Source organism: Oncorhynchus mykiss, chromosome 4 (assembly GCF_057628025.1).
Source record: "Oncorhynchus mykiss isolate SJ-2025 chromosome 4, ASM5762802v1, whole genome shotgun sequence".
Lineage (NCBI taxonomy): Eukaryota > Metazoa > Chordata > Actinopteri > Salmoniformes > Salmonidae > Oncorhynchus > Oncorhynchus mykiss.
Window position 1 is genome coordinate 92,653,068 of NC_143025.1, and position 6,000 is coordinate 92,659,067.

Consider the following 6,000-nt stretch of genomic DNA (forward strand, 5'->3'; position numbering starts at 1 on the left):
AACAAAACATCTCACACATTTTCCCAGTAGTGTTTAACCCACTTGGTTAGAATTGTAACGTGACTCATACAGCGAGGACTGCACCAACAACGAAGAGGAGACTTGTGTGTGTAGCCTGGATGGTCTAGTGATCATAGCCTCCTGCACACATGTCTACGGTATCTGCCTAGGTTTGCATCACGACTAGTGCCCCTTTTGACAAAAACCTCTATCGTTCTCCACTGGCATCCACTCTCTATCTGTTCAATAAAATATGAAAAACAAAAATGAGGGCCGAAGTATAAATATTAGCACCTGCTGGCTCCCCCCCCCCCCCCCCCCCCAACTGTCTCACTCCGTGTTAGAGCTGCTCTGACGAACGTCAACTCTTCTCGTTTGTTGTCTTAGTCTTTTAGTCTTTTAGTCTCGCAGCCTTTTAATTTTTCATAGCGTTGAGCTCACGTTGGCCTGAAACCCAAGACAATAATGCTTCTCTCAGGCCAACTGAGATCGTTCTCTCTCTCTCTCTCTCTCTCTCTCTCTCTCTCGATTCTGTGCGAGGAATCAATGTGCAGGCCTGCCAGTGCCATTTCCGTCAAACTCCCTGAAGGGAGAGTTATATTTCTTGGTGTAGGTATTGACACTGTAGGGTAACAGGGGAGAGCAGGAGAAAGGTAGATGGGTGGGAGTGGGGAATGAAGTCGGCTTCATATCTACATTGTGGTAATTTCACTCCATAAAAAAAAACGAAATCGTGGAAATTATTGAACAAACCCGCATGACGCTTTCAACATGGCTGTCAGTCATGCCACGCGTGGCCCTTCGGGCTACATACATGTCACGATCCTATTGTCTCGACTAGAGCGCAGATGTGGAGGGAAAAGCGCTCCTCTTCATATCCAAAACGTACATTATTGACAACAGAATCAGATTTTTTTTAAATATTGTAGCCAAGGTCCGCTATTCTCGAGTTTCCAAAACGTGATGGGAATTCCTGTTTGGGTTGATTCTTTATAAAACGTCCAGGCACACGAGAGGAGCCATGGTCATCTCCCCAAATAGCGTAATGCCAGCGTGTCACCACGGCTTTACTACCATTGTCGGAAAGACATTTCAGGCGTTTACTACCGCGGTATTGGCAGACTATTCCAGCAAAGGCCCCGAAGATAAGTTACTAATTTACGACTCTGTGTGGTGCGTAATTGTTAAAGTAGGTCTAAACGGGAACGATATCAATTGGAGTTGGTGCAATCACAACTATATGTGGTTCTATAGGCTACTGTTTTTACAAAATAACGGGCTGGAAATAAATGTGTGTGCATTTGAAAGGGGGGGGGGGGTCCACATTTTCTCGTAAGAGCAGCCACTGGATGTCATGGGTAATATTTTGGGGCAATTGTTGATCACGTGATGTCTCTGATGCGTAGTTGTCTAGAACAATGATTATGTCATAACACAAGTAAACAGTTTACTGTAGACTTCACCTTTTCCATCTGAGCATTACTGTAGACTCTGAACATACACTAACTAGTACAGGTGTCACAAAGCGACCCGGAACCACTAACAAATGTCAGCCTCAACTGTTGAAATTAAACAATTACACTCAATCATTAAAATAATAAAAAACACAAATGTTTTATATTTACATCAATAAGTAGACCACACTAAATTGTAATAGACTAATACATTAGAAGTTAAGTAAAAAATGTTTTTTTAAAAAGTCCAATATTTGGCACGAATAGGCTGAGGCCTGTGACTTTGGGGATCCATGCATAGTTACCAAACCTTTAAAAGCATTATTTGATATCTTGTCATTCTTTCACTACCTTAACAGCACCATTACACCCATGTTGAATAGCCTATAATGTGAAATACATGTCTATTCAAATTATGTCACGAATTTTGTCACCAATATTCCCTCAAGACAATTGTGAGTTAAAAATAACGTGGGCTATACAAGTCCGGGCGAACACTTACTTACATTTACAACACCCCTAAATCTCACCAGAACAATAGAGATAGGCCTACTGCGCTTAGCTGTGCATAAGTGCGTTTTGGCTATGAGTCCTCAATGTGTAATCGATCCTGTATGAATTTCGTTAGGTATCAGATTCAGATCATGTTGTTGCTAGTTGTTAGGGACAGGCCGTTAGCCAGCCAGGGCCATTCTGGGACGGAGCAAGTGGCGCGTCGTGGCATGCATGGTGGTGGTCCTGCGTGTTGCAGTAGGGGATACTAATCTCATTTCCTACATCTCAAATATAAACACAAAATACACGTGAAGATCACAAGTGAGGCAGAGAGAGAGAGAGAGAGAGTCCTCCGGTCTGCACAAGAGAGGGATAGAAGCGGCCCGTTCGGCACGAGGATGGACAGCGCAAGAGACGGAGGCTGTTTCGGTATGCGCTCGTGGCCACCGGCGACTGCGAGGGCATGAGCAACGCATTGCATGGAGCTCGTGAATGCTGAAGTTTCTAAACGGTGAAAGTGGAAAGGGAATATTACAATTATAGAGTTATATTATTAGTCTGTATGATGTAAGAAATATATGGCTTAAAATAATAAATATATACTGTAAAATGTTTTTTTGGGGGGGAAAACTATTTCAGAGGTATATTCCAAATCTAGCACAGATATTAATGACACCTCAGTCAAAATTAGGCCTACTAAATATGAAGGTGTAACGAAGCTATAATATTTAATTATTGTTGAACAGTAGGCCTAGCTAGGTCTACTACACTACCCATTGAAAGACAGCAGATACGCCTAAATGCAGCCTATAGGCCTACTGATCTATTCAAAGGTCAATTCATAATTGGAAATGAAAACATGTTATTACGACTAAATAGTCAAACAAATAGCAAAATGATTAGGCTCCAAAAGGGCTCATAAAAACAGGATTTATTCGATTTTTAGTTTAGTTTATAACGGCTGCATATCAACATTAGATCACACCTGCGTAACATGTTATAACCCCGTCGTTTCAATGGGCTGTTTTATAGCCCTATTTATTCCATAGACCTATTTGGCCAACATTTATTTAGACTAAGCATTTTCACACACACACAACAAAAAAAATAATGAATAATACAAAACATACCTTTGGGTTGGGAAGATATCTTCGTTTGTACTTTAAAAAAAACACTTTCGTTTCCAATTTCCGTTTCCGTCACTCTTTGGACAAGCTCATGATGATAGATTGAAGAGGAGTTGGAACGGCGGAACACACAGCTCGCTCTGCCGCTGTCACCGGGACTGGACTCGTTCTCTGAAGAAGTTCAAACACATGAGTTGGTCTGACGGACTGACATTAGCCTTAGCGAAGATACCAGAACAACAGCGGGGAAAAAAAAACAACACTTTTAACTGTAAAATAAACTATGGGACTAATTTAAGCGGCACGTCGGAACGCTATAATGGAGCAATGGACCGTTCACTCTACGAAAGCTCACTAGTTATTTTAACGTTGGTATAAAGTTTGTTTGAGTACTTCGATCGGCATTTAAGACCCCTTCTTGAAGAGCGAATGAAGCTGAGCTGTGTTGATCACGGCACACTACGCATGCGTCCAGCTGCCATGCGTCCAGCATTTGGCAAATGTCCAAAGCAGTAATGGGGTACAGGGGGGTGGGAGGGGGATACCGAAATGACATTCTTATTAATAGTGTGGCCCAAATGATGTGCCAAGTTTGATCTATCCCTCTCTCAACTAGAACAGCGTGCTCTCTCCAGTTAATAACGCACATAATACCACAACACTTCAACCAAACCAAACTACAACAAAAAAATATTCATTTCTCAATGTAAATCCAGATAATAGGGATGGGTAATGACGGCTGACCAATGTACATTTCTATACGTTAGAAAATATGTTCATAAAGTGGATATGCTTTAACAAGTCATCCCAAGTTCCCTTTTTTACAATTACAACACAATTAACTAATTATACATTTAGAAGCAGGCCTCGGCATGAAGCGGCTTCAGTGTATTATGCTATGGGGGCTTCCCACACAACAAGGCCATCCTAAATACAAGGCCATTAAATACAAGGCTTTTGATACAGTTGATCATGCTATACTAAAGGCAGAGATTGTCGAGTGTAGGTCTTTCAGAGCATGCAGTTGCATGGTTTGCTAACTATCTGTCTGATAGAACTCAGTGCACTCAATTTGAAGTCTGTTAAATTGTCTGTCTTTAATGGTGTGCCCCAAGGCTCTGTACTTGGTCCTCTCTTATTCACTATTTATATAAATGATTTAGACAAAAATGTCTAAAATGCGAAACTTCATTTTTATGCTGATGATACTGTTATTTACCGTTGTGCCTCGTCTCTTACAAAAGCTTTCCAGAACTTGCAAACTGCTTTTTATACTGTTCAACATACCTTGTGTGAATTGAAGCTTATCCTCAATACTGACAAAACTAAACTAATGGTGTTTTCTAAAGCAAGAAATAGACCTCTGAACCTTTCACCTATTACTACCTGTCAGGGCAAGGAGGTTGAGGTTGTAACCTCATATACATATCTTGGAATTGTAATTGATGACGACCTCTCTTTTAAATTGCATATTAAACAACTTACAAAAAAATTGAAGCTGAAATTTGGATTTTATTTTAGGAATAAGGCCTGTTTTTCTTTTGAAGCCAGAAGGAGGCTAGTATCAGCTACATTTATGCCTTTACTAGACTATGGGGATATTTTATGTATGAATGCTTCCATTCAGTGTTTGAGATCAATTGACACCCTTTACCATGGCACTTTGAGATCTATTTTAAACTGCAAAACCCTTACTCACCACTGCACTTTGTATACCAGGGTTGGCTGGCCTTCTCTAGTCACTCGTAGGCTCAGTCACTGGTATACTTTTATTTACAAAGCCATTTTGGGTTTACTACCTTTTTATTTGGGCATTTTTATTGTTCAGAAATGTGGTGGGTCGTCTCTTCGTTCGCTGGACTTTATCCTGCTAACTGTTCCAAATCTCCGAACTGAATTTGGTAAAAAGGCTACTCTGTACTCTGCGCCATCGTCTTGGAACGCCTTACAAAATACTTTTAAACTGGAAGAACTTGTCCCGATTGGTGTTTTTAAATCACGGATGAAGGATTTTGAGGCTGATTCCCTGACCTGTCAATGTTTTTAATTTGCTGTTTTATACTCTTGTGAATTCAATGGTTTTTACTAGATTACTTGTAGTTTTTCATGTTGTCTGTCTGTCATTTGTAATGACTTGGTGCTGCCTATCCTGGCCAGGGCGCTCTTGAAAAATATATTTTAATCTCGATGAGCCCTTCCTGGTTAAATACATGTTAAATAAAAAAAATACAAAAATACAAGGCCATCCTAAATACAAGGCCATCCTAAATACAAGGCCATCCTAAATACAAGGCCATCCTAAATACAAGGCCATCCTAAATACAAGGCCGTCCACACAACAAGGCCATCCTAAATACAAGGCCGTCCTAAATACAAGGCCATCCTAAATACAAGGCCATCCACACAACAAGGCCATCCTAAATACAAGGCCATCCACACAACAAGGCCATCCTAAATACAAGGCCATCCACACAACAAGGCCATCCTAAAAACAAGGCCATCCTAAATACAAGGCCATCCTAAATACAAGGCCATCCACACAACAAGGCCATCCTAAATACAAGGCCATCCACACAACAAGGCCATCCCAAATACAAGGCCATCCTAAATACAAGGCCATCCTAAATACAAGGCCATCCACACAACAAGGCCATCCTAAAAACAAGGCCATCCTAAATACAAGGCCATCCACACAACAAGGCCATCCACACAACAAGGCCATCCTAAATACAAGGCCATCCACACAACAAGGCCATCCTAAATACAAGGCCATCCTAAATACAAGGCCATTAAATACAATGCCAGCCTAAAAACAAGGCCATCCTAAAAACAAGGCCATCCACACAACAAGGCCATCCACACAACAAGGCCATCCACACAACAAGGCCATCCTAAATACAAGGCCATCCTAAATACAAGGCCAT

General features: G+C 41.1%; 1 protein-coding gene across 1 annotated transcript in view; it reads right to left on the reverse strand.

Annotated features, from left to right (window-relative positions):
- The window catches only part of eya4 (EYA transcriptional coactivator and phosphatase 4), a 141,567-nt gene extending 138,018 nt beyond the window's left edge, over window positions 1–3,549 (reverse strand). The window contains exon 1 of the mRNA XM_090233319.1: window positions 3,080–3,549. The gene's annotated coding sequence lies outside the window, so the exon portion shown is untranslated. The remainder of the gene's footprint in view (window positions 1–3,079) is intronic.
- Between the last annotated feature and the right edge of the window lie 2,451 nt (window positions 3,550–6,000).